Source organism: Arvicanthis niloticus, chromosome 2 (genome assembly GCF_011762505.2).
Source record: "Arvicanthis niloticus isolate mArvNil1 chromosome 2, mArvNil1.pat.X, whole genome shotgun sequence".
Classification (NCBI taxonomy): Eukaryota; Metazoa; Chordata; class Mammalia; order Rodentia; family Muridae; genus Arvicanthis; species Arvicanthis niloticus.
Window position 1 is genome coordinate 138,660,833 of NC_047659.1, and position 18,590 is coordinate 138,679,422.

Below are 18,590 nucleotides of genomic sequence, written 5' to 3' on the forward strand. Positions count from 1 at the left end.
ACATACTGTCCCAGGTCTAGCATAGCTTATCTGAGGCACAAGGCATTAGTGTTTGACACTGCCAGATAAGAGGTTCCCACCACTGAGGCCCAGTCAGAAAGAGAACTGAGAGTCTGGGAGGAAAGAAGTCTGGAACAGACCAGCCGCCACATTTCAAAATAAAAATCGATTTCCTTGTGACATCATCCTATTTTGTCTTGTACCTGTGGGCCTTTGTCCAATGAAAAAACAGCTGGATTCTCTCTCTCTCTCTCTCTCTCTCTCTCTCTCTCTCTCTCTCTCTGCACTGTTTTTGTTCTTTCACTGAGTGTTTTTTCCTTTGTTCAAGGTCAGGATGGCAGGGATGAGGAGGGAGGAGGAGGGAGGGGGAGGGAGCGGAAGGGAGGGGAAGGGAGGGGAAGGGAGGGGGAAGGAGGGGGAGGGAGGAGGAGAGCCTAGGGGAATAGATCCAAAAAGGAAGCAAAGATGTCTAGCCTCAACTGACTTCCATTCTCCTTTCTACGGGGAAAGTTTTCTTGGCATTTTGTAATGCCTGGAATGTCAATGTTGCACACATCTTCCTGACTGAGTTTGTCTTTCTCTCCAGCCACGAAGTCTTAAGTGACTCTGCACACTCTGCTTGTCCTAGTAAGACCTAACACCTATGCTGGCTTCTAAACAACTCATCTCTTCCGATCAACACAGCCCATTCCATTCCGCACACACATCTTAACCAGGCTGTGCATGTCAAGTATCCAGAACAGACCCCAGGGCACTATGAATGTGTCAGTTAAAGTTGACCTCCTCCCCAGGGGAATCTGATGGCAACTGCCCTTCCCACGTCCACCGCCCAAGTGTATCTCGTGGATCATCTCTGTTTCCTTGAGTTCATGTCTCCATTATCCACTTATTCTGCCCCTGAGCCAGAGCTGTCTGCACAAAAACATCATGAAACTGAGTGCTGATCTCAGAGAATTCCCAGCTGTTCGAAAGACACACCTGAAGATCAAGCCCTGCCCAGAAACACGGCTGAAGGAGGGAAGCTCCGTAGGATAGGCTCTGGAACACGGCTCTACCACTTGCCTTGTTGCCCAGGAATGCCCCGTCCACTTCTATTAGTGATAGGACCATCTCTCCATCACTCAGAACATTGCTCCCTGGGCTTCCTTGGCTCTTCTAAAGTAGTTGTGGGGGATGGGGGTAGAGTCAGCTTCTTTCAGTATGGAGGCATTTGGCAAGTGAGATGGTTGTCTTCATTGAAAAACACCCAGCACCTTTTCTGTCTGCAGAACACCACAGTGTTGTTGTGTAACACCCCGTGAGTCTCACTGGTAACCTATATCGTGACACTGTGAAGATTCATAAGAGGCAAGAGTTGCTGTACACTGTAATGTTTTCCAAGGTCATCCTCCAAGTTGATGCTCACACCCCCCCCTTCTCTCCCAGGAGGGGCCTCCAATTTAGCCCAAATCACTACTTACCCTCACTAGCCTTCCTCCTGCTTCAGCCTCCCAAGTGCTCCCAAGTACCCCCAAGTGCTCCCGAGTGTTATAGGTTTATAGATATGGGTCAATAGCAGACTCTATGCATCTTAAATTAATGTGTATGGTTTATCAGTCACTAGAAGCACAATGTCTTTTAAATTTTGCTTCCAGGATTCTAGAGCTCTGTTATCTATGCTAGACGTTCTGTCTGTAATGGTGCCCCCTTTGCTCTCTACCCGTGAGTAGAGGGCTTAAAGCCCTTGTCCTCCAAGAAGGCTTCCTGATAATACAGTTACAGCTTCGGCTTAAGCATGAGCTAAGAACTTTACCTCTTGCTTACATTTTCCTAACCTGATTGAAAATTTTAAGCTATAGATTATTCACCAGTAACCAATTCCAAATATCTCACATTTAATACCTGTGTGTGTGTGTGTGTGTGTGTGCATGTGTGCACAAATGCATGCTTGTGTGTATGTGTGTCTGCAAGTGCATACCTGTGTATTCATGTGTAGTGTATGTTGTATGTGTGTATACAATACATGTGCATGTGTGTGTGCATGAATTCATGCCTGTGTATATGTGTTTATGTGCCTGAATGTGCACACCTGTGTATGCATGTGTAGTATATGTTGTATGTGTGTGTGTTGTGTGTGTATGTTGTGTATGGGTTAAAATCCTTGTCTATTTTCACTCTCACTGGCCCCCTCATCTGTCCTCTAAACGGATTTAGAATTTGTTGGCACTACATTCCTGGAGGATCAGAGCAGGTGTATTCTGTGTACAACCCCACAGTGACAGGAAACGGCAAAATAATTTGCAACCTAGTGAGTACTTACTTACTATTTACCTTCTGGGTTTCTTCTCCAGCATTTCATGTTATCAATAATGAAGAATTTGAGACTTTGGAACAAAATTCCAAGGCACTTCATAATTATTTAAAACTATGTCTATTTGACAACAAACCCTGTGTTTACTTTTAAACAGTGGGAGAGCGCTTTATAAATAGGCAATGATAGAACAATTCGGCGTTAAGCAAGCCTTGCATCTGCTGTTTTGCTACTTGAGGGGAAACAATTTTCTAACAAGTGGCAATGGTCAAGAAAGCTATGAAATTTAGGCCAGTTGTCACGGAACACAACTTATTAGTTGCTAAGCTACGATCCTAAAAGGAACTCAATTAGGGGGAGAGAAAGAAACTTAACTAGGACCCACCACCTTTGAGAGCAGGAAGTTGTAGCTGTCGGGTGATTCTGGTGACTGTGTGGCAAGAAAAGTGATTGACAAACTGGCCTCTGCTTGGCATCAAATTTGGCTTTGATTGTGTGAGTGACTGATAGGCGGGTGTCATCGGAAAATGTGGACCATGCATCGCATGGGGTTATTTTGAGACAAAATGATTGACACATTGCAGAAAGTGTCCCATAGATGGAGAAAACCAAAATGAGACTTGTTGTGACAAACATTCCCTTTTTACCTGTGCAATCTGTGCACAGAGGAGAGGGGAGGAAAGCCGTGCTGGGTGCCGATTAACTTATCTGATGGATAGTTAACAGGATGCCAGTGGCCTGGGTGCCTGGAAAGAGCTCCAGACGGCAAGGAATCTGGAGAAACTTGTTTCAGAGTTTAGTTCTCACACAGATTGAGGTTTTTGGAAAGAAGACCCATCTGCTACAATATTAAATCTACAAGTGCCGGCAGCCATCTTGCCTACCTTCTGTGAACAGCATTGGAGGAAAAGATACAAGGTATCTGCCATGAACATGAATTTCAATTAAACAATGGATAATTATTTTCGTTTGTGTCCTGACTGTGGCACAATGTGGGCTGATGCTTCCGGAGTCATTCTCCAGCTGAGGACTCTGTTTCCTCATCAGTGAATCTGCTAACTAGTGTACCTACTCCATTCTTTGTGACGATCAGGTGAGGTGATTAATTCGGGTTGGCAAACTGTCTTTTCTGGTCAAGGCTTTTGGTGTGCGAGGCCTAAGAGGAGTCCCGACTGAAGTTTCATATCATCTTACTTGGTTTTGCTTGCAGCCTCTCGAATTTTATCCCAGAGGTGAAGGGGAAATCATCATAAGGAATTAAGTCATCCATTCTAAATCACATCTGTGCGTAGAACAACGGTGACCCAGGGAAACTGGAGAAAATGACGTGGGCCCCCTGAGCCCAGAGCTCCACAAACTACTGTCTTTGGCCGTAAGTTCTGTTTTATGGCTGTCTATAAAGCTGCCCATCAGAAAGCTCCTGACAGACGACCCAGAGCAATGAGAGTGTGAGGGAGCTGCAGTGAGGGACATTTCACCTGGCAGGGACACAGAGCACAGGAAGGGCATTCCCATAAAACACAGGGCCTTCCATTCTTCCTTCCCTCTTGTCCCTCTGGCCCTAGTCCTCAGACTCTCAGTTTATGTATACTGTTGTTCATCCATTCATCGCTTTCAGTGAGTCATACCGTGGTGTGAGCATTCATTCAATCATCAATTCGTCTTTTAAGTGAGTCATAAGATTTTTATTGAATGAATAACAGCCACTTGCATTTACGGAGCTATTTCCCCATGGTGGGATCCTTGGTGGTAGGATAACAGTAAGGACAATATTATCGACATTAACCAGACAGTTAGGATTCTGTGGCAAGTTTTCTATTTGTATTATTTCATTATATCTTCACCAAAGTTATTTGGGATAAAGCAATTGCTATTACATCTTAATTCAATTTAATTTTGAGAATGTCCCACGAGAGTGGTGTATTTCCAACATGTCCACCCCACCTGTTTCCTATCTAACTCCTTCTGGGTCCCCCCTGCTCCCTCTCAAATTTATGAGTGCTTGGTCTTCAGTTGTCCCTGGGAAGACTTCTTTCTCCCTCTTCCAACAGCCATTGTCTTTTGTTTTTCATCTAGGTCTGGGACCTTCTGAAATGTCCCCATCGACACTGAACTATTGACTGGCATTGTTGTTCAGCCCTTGTGTAGGTGGCCACGCTGTCGAGACTCCCTGGGTGCAGCGTCCCTGTCATATCTAGGAGTCATTGCCCCCTGATAGCAGACATCATGGTCTTCTGGTTCTTAGAGTCTTTCCACCTCTTCTTCCAGAACAGAAAATTATTTTATAGGATTTTTTTGTAGGTTGATAGTTACATATACAGAGTTTAAGTAAATGGTCCCAAGTTACATAGCATGCCTTCAAACCATGGCTATGTGCACACACATGCTCTTCACTGCTGCATCTGTCAGATTCAATGGATCTCAGACTCCAGTCTGTAACTCTTTTCCGGTAATGAATTCATAAAGAATATAGACTTTGAACTATGTCACAGAGTATGGACAAAGGAGCTGACTTAAGAGGGCAATTATCCCCACTGGGGAAAAAAGCACTCAGCAGATAGACAAAAACAGCAGAAGCACAAGACAGGTCCTTGTTCCTACCATCAGTCATGAGGGGCATCTGCCTCAACAACAGTCCGACAAAGCCGAGAGATACCTTCCAAATCATCCCCTGGAGGAAGGGGAGACAGCTCATTAAATAAAGCGCTTAATAAGTATGCGTTAGAATTCCCAGCACCCATGTAATTCTAGTGTGCGCATTCAACTTTAGCCCAGTGAGCAGAGACAGGAGGATCCTTTTCTCCCTCAAATCCTTCAAACTTCTTTTGAAGTTTGGTGAGAGACCCGGGCTGAAAAAATACGCCAGAGAGCGGTTAAGGCACTAGATACTCACCTGCAGACTGGCTTCAGTTACAGGTACTTGATCTAGTGTCATCCAGAACCCGTGGGGTCCCTCTTCATAACCTGCTCTCTGCCGCCACACTGCAGCCTCTTATCTGGGGTTCGAATGGATTCCCGTAGGCAGTTGGGGGTGTTGTTTCAGTAAGGCCCTGCCCTGTTTTGATATCCCCTCCCCACCGTGTAGACTACACAAGGTCTGACTGCTCTCCCACAATCCCTAGCGAATTCTCTCCAGACCCCCTCACCTCTCACTGGATTTCTGTCCCGAATAGATTGAATGTGTTTAGGGACAATAGTATGGAACTCTTGACTTCAGGTAGTCCCTAGAACCCCCCCACCCCCACCCCCCGCGGAGGCGCTAGTCACTGTTACAAGAGCAGCTAGGCAGAGGTAGGGAGAGCAGGGGCCGCCTGAGGTGAGCCCTAAGTGGGGTTTCCTGAAGGAGAACTGTGAACATGGATTAGGAGGCAAAAACAGCTGGAGTCCATTACAGCGGATAATTTGGAGTTTTGTTTAATTACCGAGTGCCCAAGCATATCTTCCTGAGTACACACAGCTCCATTGAGCCCTGGACAAAACTGGGAACATTATCTTATTCATTACCATGTTGGAAGCTTCCCCCCCCCCCAGAACCAAACGTGCCTTTAACACGAGTAAATGTCACCTTTTTCTCGTTCCAAAAATGCTTCAAGGCTCCAAACTTTTAAAATGCCTGGAACGTAATTCTTGCCACCTCTCCCCTTATCAGCTCTGCCTCTCATGTAAACAAAAGGTATCAATATGCGACCTAACACTTCAATCAAAACTGGATTAACTACTGTGTTTCTTTGCGGGGCGGTAACTTCCATTGCAATTTGTTCTGTGTTGTTCGGTAGGCACATGTGTTCTGCATGTATACACAGCTGAGAATCGCTCTTCTCTGGGTGACATTTTAGGCAGGGAAAAACTGCATGCCTCGGCGAATGACACAGTTCACTACAAGTGGCTACCTCAGAATCTGAGATTCTTAAATGGCTTAGCATTTCCCCTGCAGCCACACTATCTATCACCGAGCAGTGACATTCTGAGGGACTCCAGCCAATCAGAGGGTTGGAGGATAATTTTTACAAAACAAATGTATGTATAAATTATCGCTCCCTTCTCTCCTGTCTATAAATAGCAGTACTAATAGATCCGTAGTGTGAGATGGGAAAAGGGTGTTATATTCTAGAATATTCCTCTTGTCAGGGAAAGGAAAAATGAAGCAGCCTGGTTGTGTCAGGTTTTGGCATTGTCCAGCAGCTCCTAGTTATAGTGGGCTGAAGGGGAGAGGGTGTGTGTTTCTTGTTTAAAGAAGGGAGCCAATATGTCGATACACACACACACCTGGAGCGCAGGAGGTGGGGGAGGGGAGCTGACGAATCTTCATCTTTTCCTATGGCTTCATAGCTAGAGCATTCCACTTGTGTTATCCTCCAAAAACCAAAAGCAGTTGGTTGTAAAGCAAGAGCCACCTAGACTAACAGTCACATGACTCGTCAAACATCTGTGACATGTAGTTAGGGAAGACAGAAAGAACCTGACTTCTCCTTAAGAGATTTTTTTTTAAAGACTGTGTGTGTGTGTGTGTGTGTGTTTACTTAACATGCAATGTCTCTGCACCATGCACATGCCCGGTACCCACAGAGGCCAGAAGAGGACATCAGATTCCCCTGGAACAGAAGTCACCTGTAGTTATGAGCTTCCATGTGGGTGGTGGGAACTGAACCTGGGTCCTCTGGAAGAGCAGCCAGCTCACTGCTGAGCTATCTTCCTATTAAGATCTTTTTCAGAATCTAAATTATTTTTATTTCCGTTGACTGAAAGAGAATCCATATTACTTTAAAGTGAAGGGGGAGAAGGGAGGAAGAAAGGAAAGAAAAAGAAAGGAAGAAGGAAGGAAGGAAGGAAGGAAGGAAGGAAGGAAGACAGGCAGGCACAAGCACAGCAGCTGACCAAGTATTTTCAGTCGCCTGTAGCTTCAGTTTCTTCGGAATTCGTTTATGACTTACAAACCATGCAACTTCTTGGGAGGTTTATTAAAGGCTTAAAAATTACAATGTAAATCACCCCTCTTGTAAATCGCAGCACACCACACATTATGTGGTCCTGGAATTTCTGCTCACGGAGGCTGACATCTCTCTGCTGGTTACAAATGCCGTGTGCTGTTGGCCACAAAGGTCCCAGCACAAAATCTTTCAGCTATAATAAATGTGTTTGCAGTTACCTGTCTCATATTACCGTGACATATTTCCTCACTGAGAGAAGGGACAGTCTATCTCCCCAGTGTTCCCCACATGTATCTCTAAGCCCACGGAAGACTGGCACCCTGGAGGCTGTGCCACTGCCCCACTCCCAAACCCTCATATTTGGGAGAACAGAAAGGCATCTTAGAGGAAACACTGAGTTCAGAGCATGTGTCAGCCTGCAGCCTGACACCGAGAAGACTGTATGGAATAATATTGAGCATTTTTCTAGTTATTAATGAGTATTATAAAGCATCTTTGATTACATACAGATAATCGTGCGCCTGTGCAAAAGTGTGTATGGTGTGTGTGTGTGTGTGTGTGTGTGTGTGTGTGTGTTTAAGGTCAGTGGCCAAACAGAGTACTTTTATAAATAAAGTTTTATTTAAACATAAAACCCATGATTCCTTGCGTTTTATTTGAACATAAAACTTACCATTCCTTGCCTATTGGCCATGTCATCATTTGTGTGTGTGTGTGTGTGTGTGTGTGTGTGTGTGTGTGTGTGTGTGTGTTTCTAAGGTCAGCAGCCCAAACAGGATGCTTTTGTAAATAAAGTTTTATTTAAACATAAAACTTACCATTCCTTACGTATTAGCCATGTCTTCATTTGTCTGACATGGACAGAGCTGAGTGGCTGAACCACAGACCAATGTGCCCTGCAGATGAAAACCACTTACTATATACTTATGTGATAAGCTCCCTGGGCTAGGGATGGGCTCCCTGACAACAGTTGTCACTGCTGTGCCCCCACGGCAGACCAGCACTAGAAGCCAGTGGAGGGTTGACAAGGGTGTTTCGAATGGTGAGTTTACATTGTTGATGTATGTGAGTGACCTGTGAGCCTAATTTTTTTCAAATCCAGTTTAATCTGGTCATCATTGGTAATAACGAAAGAAGACAAGAGAGAGATCCTTGTTGAGGAAGGTTTCTCCTTGAATCTTTTCATTTTATGTATGTGTTCACATGTGCATATGTACATGCATGCATGTGTGTTCACATGTATGCATGTTCACATGTGCACATGTAAGTGTGTTTGCATGTGCATGTGTTCATGTGTGTGTGTTTGCATGTGTATATGTGCACACAAGCACACAGTGGATTTTCCTTGCACATGTATTTTCATGTTTCTGGAGGCTAGAAAACAATCTTGGGTGTCATTCCTCTGGTGCTGTCAACTTTTTTTGAGAGAACGTGTCTCACGAGGCTGCAACTCACCATGTAAAATGCCTGGCCCAGAAAGCCCCAGGGATTTGCCCATCTCTCGGAAACACTGGGATTGCAAATGCACACGTCATCATGCTTGGCTTTTGTCCCGAGGGTTCTGGACATTTAGCCTGTATCCTCATGCTTGCAAGACAAGCACTTTGTCCTCAGAGCCATCCCCAAAGCTTAGCTTGGCATACGAGCAATGTGAAGTGGCCAATAAGGAAACCAAGCACTGGGCTGAATCTTCTACGTGCAGTTCCCCAAGAGCTCCCAAAGAACTAGCTTTCTTTGTAACGATATGATTCTAAAAAAGGCAGGCAGTGACCCTGGGGCAGGGAGGTCATCAATTCCAAAGCCTGAGCTATTCCACCCCCAACCTTCTGCCCATCCACAGATGGACACAGACTCAAGGCCCAACAACCAGGAAGAGGACACAGCTCTGACATGTGCTTCCAAGAACAATGTGGCTGGTGGTCACAGTGGGAGAGCCAGGCTTGAGGGCACAGCCTCCCAGAGGGGAACTAGAAGCCCTAGATGAACAACATGTGAGAGCAACTATGCCTGGGATATGCAGTCTGCCTTTCTATTTAAAATAACGCAACTCAAAGGTTCAAAGCCACAAAAGAAATTAGTTTTGATTCATTTAACTGAAAGACCAGACCTGGGGAAGATTGACACCAAAATGTGTTTTTCTAGTGTAGAAATGATGCCATTGAGACTGTAAGTCTTTGATTTTTTTTTCTCTTCCTCTTTCTTTTCTACTTTATTTTAAGGTTGTTCTTCTCCCAATTATGAAGAAGCTTATGACAACAGTTTTCCCCTTCCACATTCTGTGAGAGATTCAAAGTCAGATTTTTTTGAGATCCAGACTCATTGGATCCTTCTCTCCTCAAGAGGCAATTGCTGTGGTCATCGTAGTAATGGGCTTGCTCCCAGGCTGAGGGAGGCTCTGCTTCTCCGGAAGCAGGAGAATCAGTCAAGAGTTAGGTATATGTCTTCACTGCGTTTCTGTCACCACGATGAGATGCTCAGACAAAAGCCACTTAATTTCTTTGGTTCAGTTCCAGGGTGAACCAGTCCATCATGCTGGGAAGCCATGGTGACAGCCCTGGAACGCCATGGTGACAGCATCTCAAAGGAGCTGGTCACCTTGCAACTGCAACCAGGAAGCAGAGGGAGATAGAGGCTGTCTTCAGCTTACTTTCTGCTTTTTGCACAGTGCAGAGCCTAAGCCTGGGGAATGCTGCCAGCCATGTGGGTAGGTCTCCCCTTCTTAATGTATTAAGATAATCCCTCACAGGCATGTCCAGTGGCTCTTCTCTCAAGTAATAGACTTCACCAAGCTGAAAATTGGAAAGAACATCACAGTGCCCCTGTGAAACCCCTGAGTTGTATCAGGAAATGCCAAATGGTATAAATTCTGGGAGTTAAAATAAAAATCTGCCCATCAAAGCTATCAACACTTACATTGGGAAGTGGTAGGTGGCATATTTCCTTTGTTCCTTAAGCTAATTTAACTTAATTTCCTTTCCTTTAAGCCAGAGGTTACCTGTTCCTTAGAGACTCTGTAAGAGAATTGAGAAGAACCATTTCTCAACCCCCTGGAAAACCAAATCTACTTCCCACCTTCATTTTTTTCTCTCTCTGACGTATCTCACATCCCAAAATATTACAGAAAATACCACAGGCTTTATTTTGCATATTGCCACGCTCAATAAAGAGAACGCTCTCAGGGAACAGAGGTCAGAGTCTCTCCGTGACTCCCAGCGTCTAGAGTGGCACCTGGATCACGTGTGCACTCAATTAAGAACCACGTTGAATGGATGAGAACATGGGTGGATATACACAGCATACCCTCACAGAAGAGGAAGAGCTGAGGTAGCGCTCGGCTCTCAGGCATATCCAGCCTGTGTTCCATCCCCAACTCGTCATGGTGTTAGAGGTTCCCAGTCACCTGCCAGCATCTACCTGTGACCAGAGATTGTCCATTTTCCAGAGTTAGACTATGTTTCCTGAATTCAGGCTTCTTGGATATTTAGATGCCAGCTTGTTTAATTTCTGCCTGAGTAACAACCTGTGCTGGATTACTTTTCCCACCATGGAAGTGTGGGCTCTATCCTGGCTCTCCTCTTTCCCTTCATTCTCATCTCCTCTGGGCTACAACCCAGAGCCTCCTCTGTCGAGACCCTCCAAGCTGGGCCAAATCACACCCAGGTTCTATTCTAAACAGTAGCTTGCAGCAGTGAATCTTAGCATCCATTACTTGCCAAAGGCTTTTGTGGGTAGCATTCAATCGAAGCTTTCTGGAACTCTCTATCTTCAAGTGGGTTCATATGCTGAGAATCTTCCCTGGTTGGGAATCAAGGAAACCCCATGGCTCTCCAGCACATGTGACATCCAGATATGACTTACTCACTTGGACTCCCTCTTGGAATCCATGCATCCTCCAGCTGGGGGAGACAGGCCCCAGGTCTCCTTCTATACCATGCCAGGACTGCTGACCTCTTAAACAGTGGCCATGGTATAGATGACTTAAAGACTTTAGGCTTCTTCCAAAAGTGCCCCTGAAGTCATCCCCCCCCCAAAGGATCTCTCACAAGCTGGTGCCACAGAGAACTTCAGGTAACAGGACACCTAACACAGACAAGGAGCTGCTCAAATGACATGTGTTATGGGTATGACAACCAACTTTTCATGATTACTGTTGGGACATTTGAAGAAACACAAGTATTTGTTTAGAGCACGGAATTTTAAATACATTCAACATTTTGGTGTGTATGTGCACACATGTGCATAGGTACACATGCATAACCATGCTTGCCTACATGTGTGGCCAGAGAGAGGTCTCTCTGTTTCATTGTTTGTTTGTTTGTTTTTGAGACAGGCAGATTCATTGAGCCTGAAACTCACAAATTTGACTAGACAAGCTGGCCAGTAAGCCTCAGGAATCCTCACATCTCTGCTTCCCTATTCCCTGTACCTGCTACCATGATCACACCTGTTACAACTACCACATCTGCTACCATGACCACACCTGCTACCATGACCACACCTGCTATCATGACCACACCTGCTACCACAACCACTGCCTCAGCCCCTACATATATTCAAATTTTTACTTTTAAAAATCCATCTTGCCGCTTCTCACCTTAAACAAGTGGCTGGACTTGGTGGCTCTCAAATGTGGCCCTAGATCCAAAGCAGCACCTGGGAACTTGTTGATGTTACCCTCTCAAGGTCTCAGCCCAGAACTTTAGAGTCAGAGATAGGAAGTGGAGTCAGTGCATTTCAATGGGATGCCTGGGCCATCCTTCTGTCCACCTATGCTGAGAGACTCTGACAATCTGTCCATAGTGAGTGGTGCTCAGATCACTTGGCCATGCAGGTCATGCATATTTTAAGAGTTCACTGCAACATGGTGCAAGTCGATCCCAGCTGCTCCAGAGACTGAGGCCAGAGGAGCCCAAAGTTTAGGTCTGCCTATGGTAAGTTCAAATTCAAGTTCAAGTTCAAGTTAAAGAGACCTGCATCAAAATAAAATTAACAGCAGGGATGTGGGAGGAGGCAGGATGCCCATGGTAGGGTACTTGCCTGGCATGTTTGGGAGCCCTAGGTTCAAAACTTAGTACAGAAAATATTTAGTAAGTATTTGCGTGTCAGACATTCTGCAGTTTCTAGCACGTTGTATGTGTTCGGTACATGACACATCCAGGCATTACTATTATCCTTATGGTTGTTGTATTTCTTTGCTAAGTGAACCGTGAAAACTCTAGAGCCCTCCCTGGGAAAAACGCAGGCAGCCAAGGAAGAAGCAGGCACAGAAGTTAGGGTGACTGTCTACAGCAAGATCATAAGAACCCCACTCTGCTGTCACTCACATGGTTGGAGAAGGGTGTCATGAGGTGGCATCTGCACACCTCAGCTATGCTTTAAATATCTCACTGAAGACCTAGGCATGGAGGCCAGCTATAACATGCTTGCCCGGCACATACAAAGCCCTGGATTTAATCCCAGCATCGAGATTTTTAAAAAAGTGTTTAAAGCAAGATTCAGTGAAATCAGATATTCACCAGAACACACAAATCAACATGGTAGCTATTGCTTAGTCTCTGGAAAAAAAGTTTCTAGGTCCAGTATTGGCTTGAAATAATTTTTGGATTTTGAGAAACCAGTAGCAAAAGGGACCCTCTTGCTGGTTTCCTGAAAGTCTGCAGTGGCTTTTAATTTTTACCAAGTCCCCAGGAGTCATATAGGTGGGAAGAGGAGTGAATTATTGACAGCAGGTCCAGAGAGCCCAGTGCCTGGAGTCACAGATATTTCTTCTGTGCTGTGCCTTGGGTCACAGATAACCCAAGCCTAAAGATCTCAAACACTCAATTGTCTATTGTACAAGAGAGCTAAGTGCAAGCAAGGGCTGTACCTATGGAAAGTGATTTTTTAGGGCACAGGTTATAAAGAAATTTGGAGGCAGGATGTGCACTAACTCTTAAGCATGCATTAGCCATGGACCCTTCCTAACTCGAGCTTTTCGGTCTAGGATGTACGCCAGATTCGTGTCATCTTTTAATTCTAAACACGCAAACAGCATGTAAAGAACCAGTGTCATCCTATAAAACCATTGTTTAAAATGAGGAAAGTTAGAGGCCCACCCTCAGCCTTGAGCCAGGTCCTGCAGATCCAAAGCTGCAGCATCACCATGACACAGGGCTACAAGATACCCAAGAGGAGTCCTGGTGAGGATCCAGTGTTCATAGTGTAGCAGAAGCCAGAGGCCTCAGACCAGAACAATGACTCCCTATGATACAAATAAAGCTGTTTGGGCAAAAGGATATATACTGTGTGACACACTGTGACACACCTCAGCTTCCACATCGAGGTTTTGTTTTATATTAATTTTTCATTGTTGTTGAGAGGGGCTCCAAGGGTGGTGGGCGAATATCAAAGGGCTGGGGAGTGAGTGGGGTTGGGTGCATATGTGCAATTCCCAAAGAATCAATAAAAAAACTATGTCAAAAATAAAATGGGTAAAACTATAAGCATGCATTAGCTAAAACTAAACTAAAAGTTTGTTCAGAAAGGACTGCTGAATTCGTAGAGTGTTCACAACTAAAGGCTTGTCCAAGCCACGTTTCCGAGTGAAATATCTGTTTGTTCAGTGCAGGGCTCATTTTTTTATCTCAGAGAACCCTTTGGGCATCCAAGTGGGCTGGCGTCGGAAAAGCCAGTCACACCGTCTCTTATTAGAGGGTTTTGTGCCTAAACCTCAGGAACACGACTTCAGAGATTTTGCAGGCTGTCCAATTTCCCGTTCCAGTTCTGTGTCCCCCACATGACAGCAGCCCCCCTGAGTGAACAGGAGTTTAGGCTTCCTCCTTTTCGAATTTTTTTCTCTCTCCTTAGCTCCGCCCCAGCTCGCTCTTGAAAGGGCTCCTGTTCTGTCAGCCATAATGACATCTGCTGGCCGACACAGGAAGTCGTAAATCTGTAGGTCCCCCTCTCAACCAAACCTTGTTAATGCCGTCATTTATCACAGGGGCTGGGTGCCATCTCTGGAGGGCCGAGCGCACGGAGTCCATCTTCTCCCACCGCCCGTTCCCAAGAGAGCCACCGTTTTCAAAGCAGCCGCTCTTTCATTTAGAGTTTGCAGACCTGCAAGTCAGGCAGATGTAAACCCAGCGTCAAGGAGAAGCTCTTGGGAGGAAGCCATGAGGACGAGGAACCATAGGCCAGCCTTAAGGACTAAACGGGGCAGTTCTACCCAAGCTCTGCCCTTCCTCAGCCTCTCACTGCCGCTGTTAGGGAGAGGCAGGCTCCGGGGGAGTTGAAAGAAGATTGCCTGGGCTACTATACTTAATGCTGAAGCAACCCCGCTAATGCTCAATTTGTTTCTTAGTTTCTCAGTTTACTGTGTCCTCAGTAAACTTAATTCAAAATCTCCACCTATGCAGGCTGAACTCTTGCTTTCAGTAGCCAATGTGTGGTTCCCAGCTCTGTCAAAAAGCCACTATTAAAGTTTGTTAGAGGTACAGCCATTCAAACAGGCTCTGGTCCTTCTTCAGCCCAATTTATATTTCATTATATTAACGCTATACTGGGGACTGAACCCAGTGCCCAATATGTTCGGCATGTGACTGGCCCTGATCTGGATTCCCAGCTGTCTTTCACATTTTATTTTGAGGCAGAGTCTCACTAAGCTGCACAGGCTGGCCTAGAGCTTAATGTGTAGGCCAGTCAGGCCTTGAACTACTTTCTAATTCCCCCAGCCTCAGGTTCCTGAGTAGCTTCTACTAATTCCTTGAACTACCAGGTAGCTCTGTGCTGCATTTTAAAGCAGAACCTGATGTCTTTCAGTCTTTCGTGCACATCCTGCTCTGTAAGCTAGGAATTCAGTACCAGCATCTTCACCTCAGCCTCTCAGCATGTGAGCAGGTCGATCTTCTTTGGGGGGGGGGGGGGACTGGGAAATGGAGGGGTGGTTGCTTGTGTCCTCTGTCTTGCAGTATACTAAACAGCGCTTGTGGGATCCACCCACTAGGTACTGCCTGTGAGGTAATGATACGGCAAGGTCCCCAGAGTCCCCAAGTGTACAAAATCATCTCCTCTGGGCCCTCACTCCAAGACTACCAAGTGCAGTCTTCTGGCTTGGAGCTTTGAGTGTCACCAAGGAGCTGATTGGAAATCCACAATTCCCTGACCCCCAACCCAGGTCGGCAAAACCAAACAGTAGCTCTGGGGTTGATTTCAGGAGTCCGTTCAAGGCCTATGCGAGAATGAGGCACTGAACTCTTGGGCTGAGGAGCACAGGCAGAAAGAGCAGAACATCGGGTGACAAAAGACCTGTGGGGGGTGGGGGGAAGCATGGCATTACCACAAAGTTGTCGAGTTGGTCCTGCTTGAGGTCAAGAGCTCACACACCAAGGGAGTTTGAATCCAGGCTGCTTCTGGTTTGGTTTTGGTTTTGTTGTTCTTTGTTTGTTTGTTTGTTTGTTTTTTAAGACAAGGGCTCAAGTAGATTAGGCTAGCCTTGAACTCCCAGCCCAGGACAACTATGATTTTCCTGCCTGCACCTTTGTAGTGCTGGGATCCCAAGCCTGTGCCAACATACCTGGTTTATATGGTGCTATCCAGAAGCCAGGGCCTCTCGCATGGTAGGCCAGCATCCTGCCCACTGAGGGTACACCCCAGCCCTGGAAACTTACGCTTCAACATTTGTTATCTCTGTGAGCTTGGTTATGTCCTCCAATCTTCCTGTGTCTCAGTTTCCTCAGAGGAGAAATGGAGACCACAGAAGCACTGGACCTGATCAAATTCTCCCTGAAGCTGATTATATTTTTATGCTAAAGCAATGGAAGTGGTACTTGTCTCCATGTGCTTCATAAATGTCACTCATAACTGTCACCATAGTTATGAGGTCATTCCTATCCTGCGTCTGGTTGTCAAGCTCCTCAAAGGCCAGGCAGGTTCCCCGTTACATGCTGTGTCCTCAGCAGGTGACCTGGCCTGATGAACACTGGATACTGAGGATGCTTTCTGGATGGACAGACGGATAGAGCCCACAGGCTAGTCCTCCTCCGGTGCCTGAATTGGCATTCCGTCACCAGGGCCATTCTTCATGGGCCTCCCACCTTCTGAGATTTAATTTTGCAGACCGAAGATGTAGCTAAAGTGAGTTTATCTCTCGATAGGATACAGAGTGGACCTGATGTACATCAGCCAGGCACTCCACAAACAATGAACAACCAACAAACGCATACAGGCAGAGATACAGTTCTGAGGTAAAGGGTTTGCCTTGTGAACTCGAAGCCCTGGGTTTCAGCCTAAAATCGAGAGATCCCCGTAAGTCAATCAAACGGCATAGCGTGCAGGATTGCTTCCGCTGCACCAGGCATCACGGTAAGTAGTCTACATTTGCTCCCAGGATCCTCCCTAAGCTCTTAACAACCCAATGGTATAATTATCATATTTCACACATGAGAATTCTAATCACTCTCTCCCTCTACATTAAACAACAATGCTCAAGTATAAGTATAAAAGTATGTTTTAACCTGGACTCCCAGTGACTCCGTGTTCCGGGATGTGTGGGGGCAATACTAATTTTGAGCATTCCACACCTACCCCATGCTTAAGGACTTCCATACAAGTGTCAGAGTGCATGCCTTATTTTCTCCCAAAGCTGGAGTCGCAGTACTAAAAAGCTCTGTTCCACAGCCATGTAGGTGAAGCTGCGGAGAGGAGGGAAGAGGCCTTGGTCTCCCAGGGGCCAAGTGTCGGGGCAGAAAAGAGGCCAACCAAATACAAGAATAGAAAAAATTAGAAGCAAGGGTTACATACTTTATTATAAAGTCCATCCTTGAACAAGATCGTAGCCGGCAAAGGTATGGTAGCCCACCAAGGTTTGACCATGCAGGTACGCATCACAGCTATTCACTGGAGGCTCACCACGTGCCTGGCATAAGACTGATAGGCTGGAGACACTGGCCTCCATCCTGTCAGAGCCCTCTTGAGGGTCACAGACTGAGAGATTCCACTCTGGATGATGCCATTTCTTCAGTATCAGCAGAACTACCATGGGCTGGTACCCATGGCCCTTGAGCCTCCAAGGTGAGCCCAGAGCACTGCTACGTCACAGCTGGCTAACTGGGTTGATAAACACTCCAACTCTCCTGTCCTCGAGAAGGACTCCTGGAAAGTTGAGGTCCATACTCTCTCCCAGTTCCTCCGGCTCTTCTCCATGACCCCGATTTCTGTCTCCTCTGCATCGTAACACCCCCTCCCTTGGCCCCCTTGCTTCCTTCCTTCCTTTCTCCCTCCCTGGAGATAGCTCTCTATCAACATTTCTTAGCCATGCTGTTTGCAAGGAAATGTTTAGTTCTAGCTCCCCAAATCTTTCTTTGGGGTGAGCAAGACCAAGTTACAAGCTTTATAGGAAGAGGGGTTAGGGCATCCTTCCAAGTATTCACTCACTTTAAGCCGGATTGCTTGGCCTCGTTGGGTGGGCCAACAGTGCCTAAGGAGAAGAGACAAGCTGTATTATTGGGTGAAAACGGCATCCAGGACAAGACACTTTGACATAATCCCGGCAAGCAGTGGGGTAGAATCTCATGAAATGTTAAGGACGATGGGAGCTTAATGCCCTAATCATAATAGATAAGACATGCTGCAGATAAGACAGAAAGGTGTTCTCAGAGAGAATTATATCATTCTCTATTTGCTCCGAGACGTTGAGGAACACCATCGGGCGCACGGTTCTAATGAGTCCTGAGAGTGTGTAGCTTAAAGCGCGCTTGACGTCGTATAAACCACACTGATACCTGGGACTTATAAGGCTGCCCGTCACATGGCTGCCAAGCTGCACGGATCCTTACAGCCACTTAGTGTCTCTCTGTGGCTAATGAACTCCAGCAATGGCTGAGTGAGCCAGGGCCTTGGTCTGGATTCCCTCAACATCAGCAACAAAAACACTGTCACCGGCTCTCAGCAACCAACTCCAAGGTAGAAGAAACGTGACATGAGATGTCACGGCTCCTTGTGCCAGGGCTGTGCACTCAGCAATCATCCCATGGAAGACATATGCAATGCTTAACTGCCCTTGCAAAAAGTCCCACGTTAACAGAACCACAAGAGTTTAAAACAGAAAGAACTGGAGAACTATTGGGAGGTTTTCTTCTTAGGATAGCCACGGACTTATATCAACTTTCCCTCGTCGTATTTTCTTTCTTTCTTTCTTTCTTTCTTTCTTTCTTTCTGTCTGTCTTTCTTTCTTTCTTTTTTTATTTTTGTGGTACTGAGAATTGATCCCAGGGCCTACATGGTAGGTAGATGTGTTCTCACTATGTCCCCAGCCCCTTGGGACTTGTTTCTTGTTGGTTTGTTTTGAGATAAAGTCTCCCTCAAGTGATGAGGCTGGCCTTGAACTCACTCTGTAG